Source organism: Sceloporus undulatus, chromosome 2 (assembly GCF_019175285.1).
Source record: "Sceloporus undulatus isolate JIND9_A2432 ecotype Alabama chromosome 2, SceUnd_v1.1, whole genome shotgun sequence".
In the NCBI taxonomy this organism is placed as follows: Eukaryota; Metazoa; Chordata; class Lepidosauria; order Squamata; family Phrynosomatidae; genus Sceloporus; species Sceloporus undulatus.
The window spans coordinates 15835392-15851188 of NC_056523.1; the positions used below are offsets into that span (position 1 = coordinate 15835392).

The following is a 15797-nucleotide window of genomic DNA, read 5'->3' on the forward strand; positions in this document are numbered from 1 at the left end:
AGTCCTTAGGGCTGGAGTGTGGCTTTGGTGCGACTTCTGGACTCTTACGACGCATGCATCATTGAAACACCGTATCTCCACTGTGACTCGAAGCAGCTTTATTTTGGCTGTCTGTAACAGGCCTTAATGAGAAAAAGCATGCTAGCACCCTATGTGTGGGACCTATTATTCAGAAGTCAAAGGCCTGATAAATGTGTGCCAAATAAAGTGGTTTTTGGATGCTTTGGGAGTGTGGTGTTTATATGACACATGCCCCCAAAATGGCCAGAAACTGCACCGCAGCCATACTAAACAGGGAAATGCCAGACTAAAAATTACCCAGGATAATCAGACATAGCCCTGAAACTGCGCACCTTTGATCCCACATATAAACAGTCAGATGCCAGAGTGGTCCCAGGGGACTGATGTATCCTAACCTTAACCCTAATCCTGCATGTAAACACACCGACACAGGAGCCCTTCTAAAAGGGACAGCCCTTCATAGGAGTCCCGAGCATGTGTCGTGTGTGTCACAGGACACTGAAACTTTCTGTACTGGATGTTCCAGTGATAAAGAATTATAAATTATCACTTTCATTTCCAAGCTGGATGTCCATGCACATTCTGGTGCCATCGCTCTCAACACCGCATGTGAGCACCGTTGTCCTGTGCGCTATCAACCCTTGTCACCCAGAGGGGGCATAATGGCAGAGGTATCAATGAGCCAGCAGAAAATATGGAGAGGGGTGAACTGGTCCTATGTGGAGATAGCTGACCTCATAGCCATATGGAGACAACCCAGTGTGCTGGAACAACTGGAGCAATCCCACCGGAATATTGAGACATACAATGAGGTGGCAGAAGCCATGAGGGCCAAAGGCCATCAACGCACGGGTGAGGAGTGTCGCAGAAAGTGCAAAGGTCTCAAAGAAAAATACCACAAAGTGAGAAAGCACAATCTGCGCAGCGGCCAGAATGCTTCCACCATGCCCTTTTATAAGGAGCTCCACGCGTTCCTTTGTCGGGATTGCAGCATACGACCCAGCAGAGTGGGCACCAGTGCCGAAATTGTTCAGTTCCCAGGCAGCAAGCCAGCCAAAGCCAAAGTTGGGGAGGCCTCCCCGCAGGAAGATGGCTCCCAGGAGCTTTTCAAGGCCACTCCAGGTAACACGGCTCAGGGCCTGGGAAAGGGATGGTATGGGGTCACAGTGGAAGGACATGGCACCGGGTGGGCATGGGACAACCATGAACCTGATCCCTCATTGCACAGGTGACCAGGAACACCTCCTAGACTTGGATGGAACCTCTGTCAATCAGAGAGCTTTGGACACCTCCTCCATGGACATTATCACACGTGGCAAAATTGGAAGTTTAAAGTGGGGCCAATGCAGGGTCATTTAGGGTTTAGGGACAAATTTGCAGCTGCTTTTCACATGACGACGCACCCAATCTGGGATGAATCTAGGGTGAATGTGAGGTCAATCGGGAAGTAAGTAAATTGGCAAAACTACCGGATTTACAAGTCCATTTTGCTTGCAAATTTACTCCTTTCATGTAATGCCAGCCATGTGGAAAGCAAGCCTCAAATGACTTCATTTCCCAGGATGCCTTTTTTTTTTTGCCAAAGAGGGAGAATTTTAAAGGGACACACACTTCCCTCGCTTTCCTCCTCTTTTCTGTTTTCCTCTTCTTTGCAGTCTGTAATTAAGGAAAGAGCTCGTGGGAGAAGGCAGAGAGTAAGCGTTTTGGAAATCCTCCTGGACAGGAGGGAGAAATGGAGGACATGCCTTGGAAAAGGAGGACATGGAATCAGGCAGGCTTAAGGCCCCAGCCTCCTCCTTTCCTTCACTCTCTTATATGTGCATGTGTGTGTCTTTGTGTGTGGTTTTAGGAGTTTGTAAAGGGCAGCCTCACTCTGAAACACCTTTTGGGGCTTCTGTGGCAAAGAGGATTCCCCTCCCCTGACCGTGTGTGTGTGCACTTGTGGAAATGACAGTTTTGAGCATGCTCAGAAGAGGTATTTCTAAGCAGGCAATGAGGATTTGTCTGTCTCCTTTTGATAGCCAAATTCGCATTGGGCCCACTTTAATGTGCTTTTAACCCGTTGTTGTGCTCTGTGTGTGATAACCAATAGCAAATGGGATTGCTTTTCTGGGACGCCACCACTTTAACCATTTTTGGGATGGAAGCACATAGGACGTATGCGTGATAAGGGCCCATGAGATCATCCCATTGTGAGGAGGGGAACTCCATGTCCTCCATGGCCAGTAATCACTGTGACGGTTTGCCTGTCCAATGGGTTGCTACAACAGCTAGTGATGACAGCCAGGGCAAAGAGGGGGCAGGTGATGGCAGTTTTGAGCTGCTGTGACATGCAGTTGTGATTACACATGGTATACACCCTCCCCCAAAAATACAACTGCATTACAATGCATTGCATGTGCACATGGAAGCTTGTAGTTGTAGTTGGCATATAGCGGGGGTTTGATGTGTTATGCACTTCTGGGCAGGTTCTGCTGTTAACCACATGCCACCATTGAGTCCTGCTATGCTCAGGGGCCTCCAGGGGTAGTGTTCATGAGGGTTCATTGTTGCATGAATACCACTTGCATGGTTCCAGACCTCCTAAACAATCCTCCCTTGCTGTTACCTCTCTCACTGGATCCTGGAGAATGTGTTAAGTAGTTCACCAGTGCCCTGTGCTATGTCCCACAGACCAAGAAGCACCCAACTGCACAGCCAGAATGAACTCAGTGGCCTGCCTGGCCGAGATCCAAGGGAAGAGAGTGCGGCAGTCAGCGGAGGTGACACTCAATAGTGCCATGGATCGCCTCATGGAACAGAACTCAGAACATATGAGGGGCCTCCTGGCACATCTGGAGAGGGAGGTAGAGTTCCAGAAGGTGGTGGACGAGAGATCCCTTCAGCAGCAGGAATGCCTCAGTGCCACCCTGGAGGCCCAGACTGCTCTGCTGGCCACCCTCGTGGAAGCCATGAAGTCGGCCCAGGGTGGCATGGGAGTTGTAGGGCAGGGGACAGAGAGAAGGGACATCCCTGCAGTACAGGAGCAGGGAGCCACTTTGGAGGTAGACACCCAGGATCCTCCACCCAAGGAATCTGTCAGACTCCGAAGCAGACTGGTAGTGGCAGAGCCCCCTTCCCAACCCCAAGTGAGAAGGCGAAGTTCCCGGCGGAGGAGGGCAGCCAGAGGAGGCAGGCGACCCAGCACCCATCCTCAATGACATGGCTGTCACCACCCAGAGCCACCACCAATGTCACTGCAAGCATCTTCCCCTGCCACACACTAGCCTATCCCTAACTATCCCCAAAATGCCCACCTCCCTGACCTCTTACACTACTATGACTCACTATCCTGCCATCCCATGTGCATGTATGAAAACTGCGTCATTTTAATAAAAATAAACAAGTTTTATGCACAAGTATTTAAGATAAGTATTTATGTACATGTATTTGGCCATGTTTTGGGCAAAGGGGTGGGGGTTGGTGGTTTGGGGGAATGTACAAGGGGGAGGTGCAGGTGGGGGTGCAGGGCTGACGGGGACCAAGGTGTTATAGGAGGGCCTGGACAGTGTCCTGCAATTGGAACATCTAGCCCTCCATGGCCACCGTTCTCTGTTCCATTGTGTGATATGAAAGGAAAAAAACAAGGGAAACGGGAATTTAGGAGACAGATGTGGACCGAAACACGCGGTGGCATAGGCAGGGTCCCCTTGTCCCCCCATTCAGTCCCTCCACTGAATGCACAGAGGTGCCCCCCCATCCTATTTGTGTGCCAAACTCACCATGTTCCCAGTCCTGCTCCATAGCTTCCAGGAGATGGACAAAAATGGAAACAAGGACGTTGCTTTCCCAGCCACCAGTGTGAGAGAAATGTTTTGCTCATTCATTGACATTCGGAAAACACCAAAGAGTCCTCACAGGAGAAAAACCTTATAAATGTTTGGAGTGCGGGAAGGGGTTTGCTGATCCATTCCCCTTTTGAAAGCATCAGGCAATCCACACAGAAGAGAAACCCCACAAGTGCTTGGAATGTCAGAAGTGTTTTCATCATCATTCAGATCTTGGGAGGCATCAGAGAACACACTTAAGAGAGAAACCATATAAATGCTCAGATTGTGGGAAGTGTTTTTAGTCAGAAGTCTTGCCTTTCCAGACATCAGAGGGCCCACAAGAATCAATAACCTTCCATTGCTCTAACAAGAAATCATATTGCACACGAAGCTGTGAGTCTGTCTCTGCAGATTTCCAGGAAGGTAGGAGAAAACACTTGCTCTCTCCCAGTTGGAAAAAAAAACCAACTTGTTATTCAGCAATGTTATCTTTGACCACTAAAGAAAGTACCCAGAAGCTGAACTGCTTTTTATAGGAGAGTTGCTGTTAATCAAACCATCAAGTCAACTTTGACCGAATGAGCGACTTCCAAAGTTGCCCTGTTATTATCAGCCCTGATACACCGTATATACTTGACTATAAGTCCTCATACAGTGGTCCCTTGGCTTATGCGGGGGATCCGGATCCCCCCGCGTAAGCCAAATACTCTGTATGCTCAAGCCGCATTCACTTGAATGGGGCTTGTGCACGCGGTGGTGGCACGGTAGAGCAGTGGCGCAGCAGCACATGTGCACCATGGGCATGCATCCCATTCATTAGAATGGAACGCGACGCCCCTTGTGCCCCACATGCTTCCATGCGGCTCCATGCAGAGTTGAGCATATGCTCAAATCCGCGCCCACTTATAATGTAGGCACATTGTATACAAGTCGAGGGCAGATTTTGGGGCCAAAATTATGGATTTTTATATGACCTATGGATTAGTCAAGGGTAAAACTTAGGCGCATGCAATGGAGGATGTAACGGATGAACCAAAGGAAAACAACGCAAAGCACTTACAAATTTCCAGCAGGCATAACTATATGTGCTCATACTAAAGGCTGGATGGATGAGAAAGTAAAAGAGGATCAGTGCTTCCAGGGCACATTAAACTCTTGCCTTTCATCATATATATATGTATGTATATGATAATTATATGATATATTATGATATATATGATTAAAATACAGTACTTACATTGACTCAGGGGGGTTTTTTGGGTCAATTTTTTTAACCAAAATGTCTAGACTTACACATGAGTATATACAGTAGTTTTGCAAATTCAGGGCTGTGGTTGTTTATCCAGCTATAATGCACATATAACTGCTCTTTTCCTACTGCCTTCCAGTTTTCTGAGTATTATTGTCTTTAAAATACAGAAGCCTCAGTTTAGTCATTTTGGCTTCCAAGGAGAGTTCCGGCTTGATGTTCTTTTCTGCCTTTTTGGCAGTTTGTGTTATCTGCAGAACTCTCCTTTAGCACCACATTTCAAATTAGCGGATTCTTTTCCTGCCAGCTTTTGCCTCTGTGCTGCTTTCCACAACCATACAAAGAAATCAGAAATATATGCCTCAGTTAACAAAGGCTCTGACCAAGGAGCTCTTTCTAGAAAGTCCTCCACCTCTAACTAGGCATTGATGCCAAATACCAGTCTAATGGTATTTGGTATGGGTTGGTCTGTCCAAATAAGTACTGTATAGGAAAATAGTATTTTCCCATTTTGCTCCAGCTCTAATCTCAGAGGGAGTAGCTTCCATATCAATCAAGGATTTATTCCAGGATTTAATTGAAGCTTTCAAGTAAGTATCCAAGGCGCTGAAGCCCTATCCTAATAGGTTTAGCTCCTTGGATATCTTTGAAATTCAGGTTAAATTGCAGAACAAATTTATCACTGCTTCTCAGCTTTCAGAACCATAGCTACTGCATTCCTATTTTCAGCACAGAATATGAGACCAGGGCTGCATCCGCACTGCAGAAATAATCCACTTCAACACCACTTTAACTGCCATGGCTCAATGCTATGGGCTTTTTTTTTTTTAAAAAAATCATGCAATCCTGGTTTTATGGGGGGGTGTTGTTGTTTTAGATTATCTTTTAACTTCTAGATGTTTTAAATTTTACCTTTGTAGGGTTTTAATTAGATTATTTTAATTGTTTATATAAAAATCTGTTTAAATTATTTATATAAAAATCTGTTTCAATATTGTGAGCTGCCTTGGGTCCCTTTTTGGGGAGAAAGGTGGCATAGAAATAAAATAAATCATGGGAACTATAGTTTGTTGTGGCACTAAGGCTCTCTACCAGCGAAGGCTAAAGGATTCACAAAACTACATATCCCAGAATTCCATAGCATGGAGCTATGGCAGTTAAAGCAGTGTCAAACCGGATTATTTCGACAGTGCGGATGCAGCTATAGGTACTAAAGACACTGCAGAAATAATCCAGTTTGAGACCGTTTTAACTGCCATGGTTCAGTGCTAGGGAATCCTGGGAAGTGTAGTTTATTGTGGGCACCAGAGCTCTCTGACAGAGAAGGCTAAATGTTAATCCCAGAGCACTGAGCCAGGGCAGTTAAAATGGTATCAAACGGGATTATTTCTGCAGTGTGTTTTGGACCTCTGACATATGGTGATCCTGAGGTGAAACTTGTCCTGGGGTTTTCTTGGCAGGATTTGTTCTGACAGGGACGTAGCCAGGATTTTGGGAAGGGGGGTCCAGACTAAGTGCCACCATTATAATGGGGCTTGGGTGCGGCGGCACAGCAGCACACACCATTCATTTTTCTAATGGAAGGGGGGGTCCGGACCCCAAGACCCCCCCCCCTGCTACGTCCCTGGTTCTGAGGAGGTTTGCCATTGCCTCCCGAGTCCCTTTGGGGCTGAGAGAGTGTGACTTCTTGCCCAAGATCAGCCAGTGCAGATAAATGAGATTTCTCGATAATAACAACATTCAAGTATATCTTAAAACACAACACACACAATTAAAAAATATATTGATCTTTCATTTCATTTCATATATATTACAAGGCAGTCGACTGGGTATAATATACACATTTTAAAACCACTTCAACCACCATTAGAGGGAGTTGGTGAAAACAACCTAATATTTGACAACATTCATTATATGGATTAGTGTCCCACGAAATATTAAGGGATTTGTAGTTTTACAGGGACTTTATAGCCTTCTATGCCAAAAAAAAAAAAAAAAAAAAAGTGCTGGTGCTCAAAAGCGAAGGCTGGAAAACCTTGTTTAAACACTACAAATCCCAGGATTCCATAGCTACTGGAATCCCTCAAGGAATGCTGGGAAATGTAGTCTTCCATACTCCCATCAGTCCAAAATCTCTCTTTTCACCTCCAATCTCCAAACTGTAGAGGAATAAATTGAGTAAAAAACAAAAAAGAAACCAAATGCTGGGTCCCCCCCCCCCCCCCAATACAGCAAATGAAGGTGGACTACATTGAGGGAAGTCTAAAGAACTACAATTCCCAGCAGCCACCGGGGTTTGGAATCTTCAACATCCAGAGGTTCCATGGGCTGAGCTAGAACGTCGAGAGAAGCGTCGAGATTGGCTGGGATGGGGAAAGGGGGCGTGGCGCTGGTAAAAACGCATGCTCCCAGTTCAGACTCTGCGGATGGAGGAGCTTCTGATTCTTCTATTTGGTTTCTACGCAGCTGAAAGGTGGGAAGGTTACTTAACAACTATTGCCTGGGACTTTGGGATCAGCCTGGCTTCAGTGCAGGTAAGTTTGCTTTAAGATAGCCCTAAGTTGGAAACAACTGGAAGGCACATAAGAGTGAAAGAGCAGCATCAAAGGTGAAGAAAATGGCCAGTACAAAGTTGTTCTTCCCTCTTAAAGAGGAATGGTAAGGGAGGGATCATGGGAGAGACCACAAAGGCTATCCAGTTGAAACCCTTACCCCTGCCATGCAGGAACTCCAAAGATAAAAGTCTGATCTGTATCATTCCCAATTATTATTAGTTCTAATAAATGTATTATTGCATGGCAAAGCAGCTTTTAAACGTGTTTTGGGTGATGGACTAGGACTTGGAGACTAGGCTCTAATCTATGCTCTTCCATGCAAACCTACTGGGTGACCTTGGAGCAAGTTACACTCTCTTAACCTCAGAGGAAGGCTATGGCCTTATCTTGCCAAGTGATAAGTTTACGTTAGGTTGCCATACGTTGCAAGTGACATGCAGGCACCCAACAACAACAACTGTGTGTGTGTGTATATGCCTTCAAGTCACCTGTTGACTTCTACGGCAACCTCATGGCTTTTGTAGGATTTTCTTAGGCAAGGAATCCTTAGAGGTGATTTTGTCAGTTCCTTCCTTTGAAATATAACCTACAGCAGCTGGGATTCATTGGTGGTCTCACATCCAAGGACTAACCAGAGCTGACCCTGTTTTGCTTGCAAGATGAGATGGGATCTATTGCTTTTAGGGAATATAGGCGCCTTCTCTCTCTGCTTTGATAAGTCACACGTTTAGTCCATTGGTGGTGCAGGTGGGAGCCTTCTGTTTTTAATATGCTGATGCACCAAATCCAGTCTCTAAATTGAACACGGCTTGCCTTTTACTCCATCAGGTAATGGTAACCTAAGCAACATTTGACAACCTGGGCCCCTCCAGCTGAATTCAACACAAACCTGCATAAACATATGACTGGGGATATGAGAGTTGTAATCCAGCACATTGGGAGAGTGCCACGAGGGGTGATGGGTGGTCTTAACGATTAAAAGATAGTCTACAATTCCATGTGGTCAAAACCCATCCCATGGCACCGATTCTGATGATATTACTGTAGTGTAGACCAGCGTATTCTACAAGAAAGGTTGATAATTTCATACTTTTCAGATATTTTAAAGTATGGTTCCCCATAATCTTATCATGTAGTAATGAGGGGTGACTTCAACTATCCTGTTATACAATGGAAAGGAGAAGCTAGGCATAGTCAGACACAGCATTATAGACTTTAGGAAGGCTGATTTCAGTAAACTTAGAGAAGTATGAGGGTGATCCCGTGGTCAGAAATACTAAAAGAGAAGGGAGTTTGGGATGGATGGGAGTTTCTCAAAAGGGAGATACGAAGGCACAATTTACAACATGTCCAGTGAGAAAGAAAACGGGAGGTGTCAAGAACCCAGGATGGATGACCAAGGAACTTTCAACCGAGCTAAGTTTGAAACGGAAGATGTATAAGAAATGGAAAAAGGGGGAAATCACCAAAGGGGAATTCAAACAAATAGCAAGCACATGTAGGGGTAAAGTCAGAAAAGCAAAGCACAGAGGACTCAGGCTTGCTAGAGAGGTTAAGAACAACAAAAAGGGCTTTTTTGGATATGTCCGCAGCAAAAGGAAGAAGAGGAAACGGTAGGGCCCACTGCTGGAAGAAGAGGCAAGATGCTAACAGAAACAGAGAAAGGCAGAATACTCAACACCTTCTTTGCCTCCGTCTTCTCGAAAGGCAAAGGGTGCTCAACCTGAGGATAATGGAGCAGAGGACAGAATATGGGAATTTCAGCACAGAAAGCAAAGAGATAGTACAGGAATACCTGGTTAATCTAAATGAATTTAAGTCTCCAGGACCTGATGAACTACATCCAAGGGTATTAAAAGAACTGGCAAATGTAATATGGAGCCATTGGCAATAACTTTGAAAACTCCTGGAAAACAGGAGAGATCCCAGCCGACTGGCGGAGGGCAAACGTTGTCCCCATCTTCAAAAAGGGGAAAAAGAGGATCCCAAATATTATCGTCCAGTTAGTCTGACATCAATACCAGGAGAGATTCTAGAGCAGATAATTAAACACGGGTTTCAGAGAAAGAAGTCATGCCAGACAAACTTATCTCGTTCTTAGATAAAATACCACCTTGTACATGAAAGGACTGCTGTGGATCTACTATATCTTGATTTTAGTAAGGCTTTTGACAGGGTTCCCCAGTGACATTCTTGCAAACAATCCTGTAAAATGTGGCTAGACAAGCAACTGTTAAATGAGCTGTAATTGGTTGACCGGACGAACAAAAGGGTGCTCAACAATGGCTCCTTTTCATCCTGGAGAGAAGTGACCAGTGGGGTCCCACAGGGTTCTGTCCTGGGCTCAGTGCTATTTAACATCTTATCAATGACCTGGATGACAGAATTGGGAGCATACTCATCAAATTGCAGATGACACCAAATTAGGAGGAGGGCTAATACTCCAGAGGACAGGATCAAGATTCAAAATCGAATAGACTGAAAGCTGGGCCAAAGCTAACAAATGAACTTAAACATGGAGAAATGTAAGGTACTGCACTTAGAGGTGGAAAAACGAAAAGCACAGATATAGGATGGTGACACCTGGCTGAATGAAACTACATGTGAAAGGGATCTAGGGAGTCCAAGTAGACCATAAGTGAACAGGAGTGAACAAGGCGATGCGGCAGCTAACAAGGACAATTCGATTTTAGGCTGCATCAATAGAAGTATAATGTCTAGGGGAAGTAATAGTGCCACTATATCTGCTCTGGTCAGGCCCCACGGGAATATTGTGTCCAAGTTCTGGGCACCACAATTCAAAAGGACATTAGAGAAACTGGAGCGTGTCCAAAGGAGGGTGACTAAAATGGTGAAGGGTCTGGAAACCATGTCCTATGAGGAACGTCTTAAGTCTGGGGAGTTTAGCCTGGAGAAAAGAAGGCCAAGAGGGGATATGAAGCCTTGTTTAAATATTTGAAGGGTTGTCATATGGAGGAGGGAGCAAGTCTGTTTTCTGCGCTCCAGAGACTAGGACCCGGAGGAAGGGATGCAAGCTGAAGCAAAAGAATTCCACCTTAACACAGGAAGAACTTCCTGACAGTAAGGGCTGTCCGACGGTGGAACATACTCCTCTTGGAGTGTAGTGGAGTCTCCCTCCTTGGAGCTCTCAAACAGAGGCTGGATGGCTATCTGTCAGGGATGCTTTGATTTGGATTTCCTGCATGGCAGAATGAGGACGGACTGATGGCTCTTGTGGTCCTTCCCACCTCTATATTCTATGATTCTAACTGTTGGTGAAGGATACCTCATTTCAATGCATCCCTGCCATGAAAACTCCCTTCAAACAGAAGGACGCATCTCCGCACTGCATAAATAATCCAGTTTGATGCTGCTTTCACTGGGGAATCCTGGGATTGTAGTTGTTGGTACACCAGAGCTCTCTGTCAGAGAAGACTAAATAGTACACAAAAGTACAGATCCCATGACTCTGAGCATTGAGCCATGGCAGTTAAAGTGGTGTCAAACTGCATTATTCTGGCAATGCAGATGTATCCAGGGCTACCAGAGTGGAGGAAAGATGGTAGTCTCCTGCTTTTCAGTTTGCAAGGGGCAGATTCAAACCTGGGGGAGAATTCAGAGGTGTCATGCACGCTTTCAGAGTGAAATTGCTGAGGCTTCTTTAGCACTTTCTGTGACAAAATCTGGAGTAAATACATCATGTGCACAGCCTTCTTCTAGCTCTGGGTGAAAGGGACAAAAGGCCAAAGGTGAATAATTGTTGAACACCTTTAGAATTTGCCTCTTTTTTTTTCTTCACATCTTCACTGTTCCAGAGAAGGTAACAAACAACCGGATTTTGAACTGAAAGGCATAGCTCTGTTAATCTGGAAAACCAGTGTGCAAAGACTCTTGTAGCACCTTCAAGACTCACTCACGGTATCCCCCAAAGGCCATAGTTAAAATTGAACTTGTCACCTCATCTCCATAACCCCAAGTTTTTCTTTTCTATGGCAATTCTCGCACACACAGCCTGCTTAGATAATAGGCCTGTCCTTTACCCTCCCTCCCTGCATCTGAGGAAGTAGGCGCAGGTCTATGAAAGCTCATGCTCCCAGCTTCTTTCTTTCCGTCAGCCTCAAAGGTGCTACAAGATCCCTTTGCATCCTGACTTTGAGAATAGGATCTTCAATATCGGTATTTCTGAAATCTTTTGCTTTGTGCTCCTTGCTCCCAAGAGTGAAGAATGATGTCTGGATTTCACTCACAATTGCTCCCTCCTGGGACAAGGCAAGAAATTGCAGGAGAACCAATCCAGGTAAGAGATCTTCCAAAACTGATAGGGAGCAAGGGAGGGGAAGAAGGACAGCAAGATCGGTACAAGGAGATCGGGGCCAGTTGGGCAGCCTGACAGAGAGAAGGGTGATCTCTGGGTGATCTTAGAGCTCTAGTGAGTTTCTCCGTCTGTGGCTAATCATTTGAAAGGGTTTCTGTGGATGTTTTGCAGACTGAGATGGTGTCCCTCTGTGTATTTTTTTCAGGGCCCAATGACTTTCGAAGATGTGGCTGTGTATTTCACAGAGGGACAGGGGGCCCTGCTGGATCCAGACCAGAGAGCCTGTACAAGGAGGTCATGATGGAGAATTATGGAAACATGGCCTCCTTAGTAAGAAAATGGGTTCCTGTTTAACAGTCTCGTCTCTCCTGTTGCTGCATTTTAGCAATATCTATGTTTTTCAAACAAGGCTCTGTTTTGTTTTTTCCAGTCACCTGTTTCTCAGCTTAATTTAAAAGATGGGGGCAGGTTGAATGGTATGCTTACTCCATTTCCTTCACATAACAACAATCTGTGACAAGTTAGGATAGAAAAGGTTCAATTAACTCTGGAAGTAATTTTGTGAGCATGGCTTGTTGCCTCTCACTTGAGTGACACATTTTACTCAGGGAAATCAATACCTCTCCCTGGGGTCATCTTTTTGCATGTCCAGGAGCAAAGCCTTCTTAGAGATAGATAAAAATAAGTGACCTGATTTCTTTGGGAGGACACCCAGTGTTGACACTCCTCATCGAACCTAAAATACACATCCTAAGTCAGATAAAAGAATGTCTTCTAGTCATAACTGTGAGAATAAATCCTTTGCCAAAATGGTGGAATTTTCTCTCTCTAGCTTTTTGGCAAGGCAGGCATAAATTGAATTTGATAACATTTGAGTCTTAGTAGTCCACAAGTAGAACATGAACCAACATGTGATGGGGGCAGCTAAAAAACAATGTGATTCTAGGCTGCATCAATAGGAGCATAGTATTCGATCAAGAGAAGTAATGGTGCCACTCTATTTCTCTTTTAGTCAGTCCACCTGGAACTGTGTCCAGTTCTGGGCACCACAGTTCAAGGGGGATATTGACAAGTTGGAGCATCTCAGGGGAGAGTGACCAAAACGGTTGAAAGGTCAGAAACTATGTCCTATGAGGACAGCTTAGGGAACAGGTTTGTGTTTAGCCTGGGGAAGATATGGTTAGAGGTGAACTGATAACTTGTTTAAATTGAAAGATTATTATACTGAGGAGGGAGTACGCTTGCTTCTGCTGCTCGCAGAGATCAGGAACCAGAGCTAGGTGATGTAAAGTTACAGAGAAAAGAGATTCCACCTCAACTTCCCACAGTAAGAGCTGTTTGACAGTGGAACACACTCCCTCAGAGTCCCCTTCTTTGGAGGTTTTTAAACTGAGTCTGGAAGGCCATCTGTTGGGGGTGCTTTGATTGTGTCTTCCAGCATGGCAGGCGGTGGGACTTGGTGGCTCTCTTCCAACTATGATTCTAGGAGTATCTTAATACTTCTCTCTTCTCTCTTTTCCTGGGAAGGAATTCTAGTGATAAAGCTGAGCTCATCGCTCCCGGCTGGAACAAGGGGAAACTCCATGGGTGTTGGATTCGTGGCTGCGGGTGGGACAGAGAATTCCATCATCAACTCAGGTGAGGGGCTCAACTAACCAAATTTTTTTAAAGGAAATTCTTGAAATCCTGATCCCCCATCCCATTCTTTTAAGATGTTATCTGCTTCACATTCCTCCTGTAGAAAAAAGGGTAGCCTGCAGGTTTTTAGATTTCTATGCCCTTCCCATTTCTGGTGTTCCTGCCTCAGCTCAGTGATTTTTAGGAATTTCTGCCCCTTGAATGAAGCAATTTAAATCAGTTCCTCACCTAAAGGACCCCTGTGTTATGTGTCAGTAACATTTCCATTTTGCAAAAATCCACTTTGCAAAGGATTCTGAGACATTCTGAAGCTAGCTTTTTCTCATATGTAAGACATGGCAAGACCGCTGAGGCCTCATTATTGTTAATATAGTCACGTAGCCCGTTGCTTAGAGAATTCTGGATTTCTAGTCCAAAAAGGCAACATTTCCAATCTCTGTCTTTTACAAATGATTCTTAATACGCTTTAAAGTAAATCCATGATGCTGGTGATCACTGGCCACACCCAATTCTCTCCTGTCACTGCATGTTTCCCAGGAAAAGGGGCTTGGGGGATGAGCTATGAGCCAGGCGGTCTCTTTGGAGTATCACACGGAGCTTTTTGATGGCTTCCGGCTCAGTTCCGTCTCATTCTGACATGACTGCATTTCAACGTTGCCGTTTCACACGTAATGTGAATGTGTTATCAGACGCCATTCCTTTCTATGGAGCTCCTTGCGAGGTGCTTCCACAGTGTTTCCAAAGTGACCCCTCATTTGGTAAAACCGGGAAAAAAGTGACTCAGAGATTCACTTCCAAGCTCCCTTCAATTGCACTGCAGTTTTGATCTGGTGTGGAATGCAGCTTTGCTACGCTCTGGTACTTCACCGCAAACACCACCCCGGTTGCGAATTTCCCATGATGTGGTGCTGCAGATTTTCCCCTCCCATTCCCCGGTGGTCCTCCACTTTCAGGGCAACCCGGGTGGGGAGCGATCCCCCTCCGTTGTCTCGGGGGGTATCCCTGGCCCAGGCGCACTCCTGGGGACTATGTTGGAGTGTGAGGTGGTGAATGTGAATATATGTGCGTGTGGTGTGGTGTGTTTACGTGAATGTGAATATACAGTAATATAGATGTGTGTATGTGTGTTTGTGTGAATGAATATATAGATATGATATATATGTGTGTGGTGTATGTTTGTGTAATGTGAATACAGTGGTACCCCCCGGGTTACGAAATAATTCGTTCCGCCGCCGCTTTCGTACAGATAGTGTATAATATGTAGGTTGGGTGTGTTTGCGTGAATGTGAATTATAGCTATGTATATATAGAGTTGTGGGTGTGTGTGTGTGCTATATATATATCTATATATTATACACATGCATATACATGCCTATATGCATGGTACAATATGCATATGCATGCACATAATAGGTGCATATATATAGATGTGTGCGTGTGGCGTGTGTATTACATATGAGCAGAGCAAGCATGCATGTGCATCTACACTACACACGCATCTGTTGTTTTCTTTATATACATGTACACATGTATATACAATACATGCATAGCATACATATACAGTGGTACCACCGGGGTTACGAATTTAATTCGTTCCACCGCCGCTTTCGTAACCTGAAAAATCTCCGCAAGCCGAAAAAACCCATAGGCGCTAATAGCGAAAGCCGCGATTTCGTGCGAAAAAGCGCCGAAAAGCACCAAAATTTTTCGTAACCCGAAATAACCTTCGTAACCCGGAACAGTTTTTTTCAATGGATTTTTTTCATAACCCGGAAATGTTCGTAAGGCGGCGCATTGTACCCGGGGTACCACTGTATATATATGCAGAAGACATGCATGGATAGGGCAGCGTAGGCATGTGTGTGCACATCCATACATATATATATATACACATGTGCATTGACAAACATATAAGAGTGCATATCACAACACACACACATATGTGTATATACACATACTGATATGTTTGTCAACATGCATATAGTATATATATAATATTGCCACACATGCTATCACGTGCGCTCTATATGTTTGTCAATGCACGTTGTGTGTTGTGGTGTGTGTGTGTGTGTATATATATATATATTATATGTTTTGCTTCTGCATACTCATATGCTGCCATATCCATGCTTGTCTTCTGGCATATATATATATATAATATGCTATGCGTGCATATATAAATATACACATGTGGCTCTTAGAGTTTGGTC

At 44.9% G+C, this 15797-nt stretch overlaps 3 protein-coding genes across 7 annotated transcripts in view; 2 read left to right on the forward strand and 1 right to left on the reverse strand.

Annotated features, from left to right (window-relative positions):
• The window catches only part of LOC121921066 (zinc finger protein 883-like), a 26378-nt gene extending 22951 nt beyond the window's left edge, over positions 1-3427 (forward strand). For all 3 annotated transcript variants that reach the window (XM_042448542.1, XM_042448544.1, XM_042448543.1), the window contains 2 exons: positions 585-1143; positions 2695-3427. The gene's annotated coding sequence lies outside the window, so the exon portion shown is untranslated. The remainder of the gene's footprint in view (positions 1-584; positions 1144-2694) is intronic.
• Positions 1-15797, reverse strand: part of LOC121921062 (serine/arginine repetitive matrix protein 2-like) — a 148693-nt gene that overhangs the window by 62945 nt on the left and 69951 nt on the right. The gene's annotated exons all lie outside the window — the stretch shown is intronic.
• Positions 13535-15797, forward strand: part of LOC121921074 — a 45347-nt gene continuing 43084 nt past the window's right edge. The window contains exon 1 of the mRNA XM_042448563.1: positions 13535-13587. The gene's annotated coding sequence lies outside the window, so the exon portion shown is untranslated. The remainder of the gene's footprint in view (positions 13588-15797) is intronic.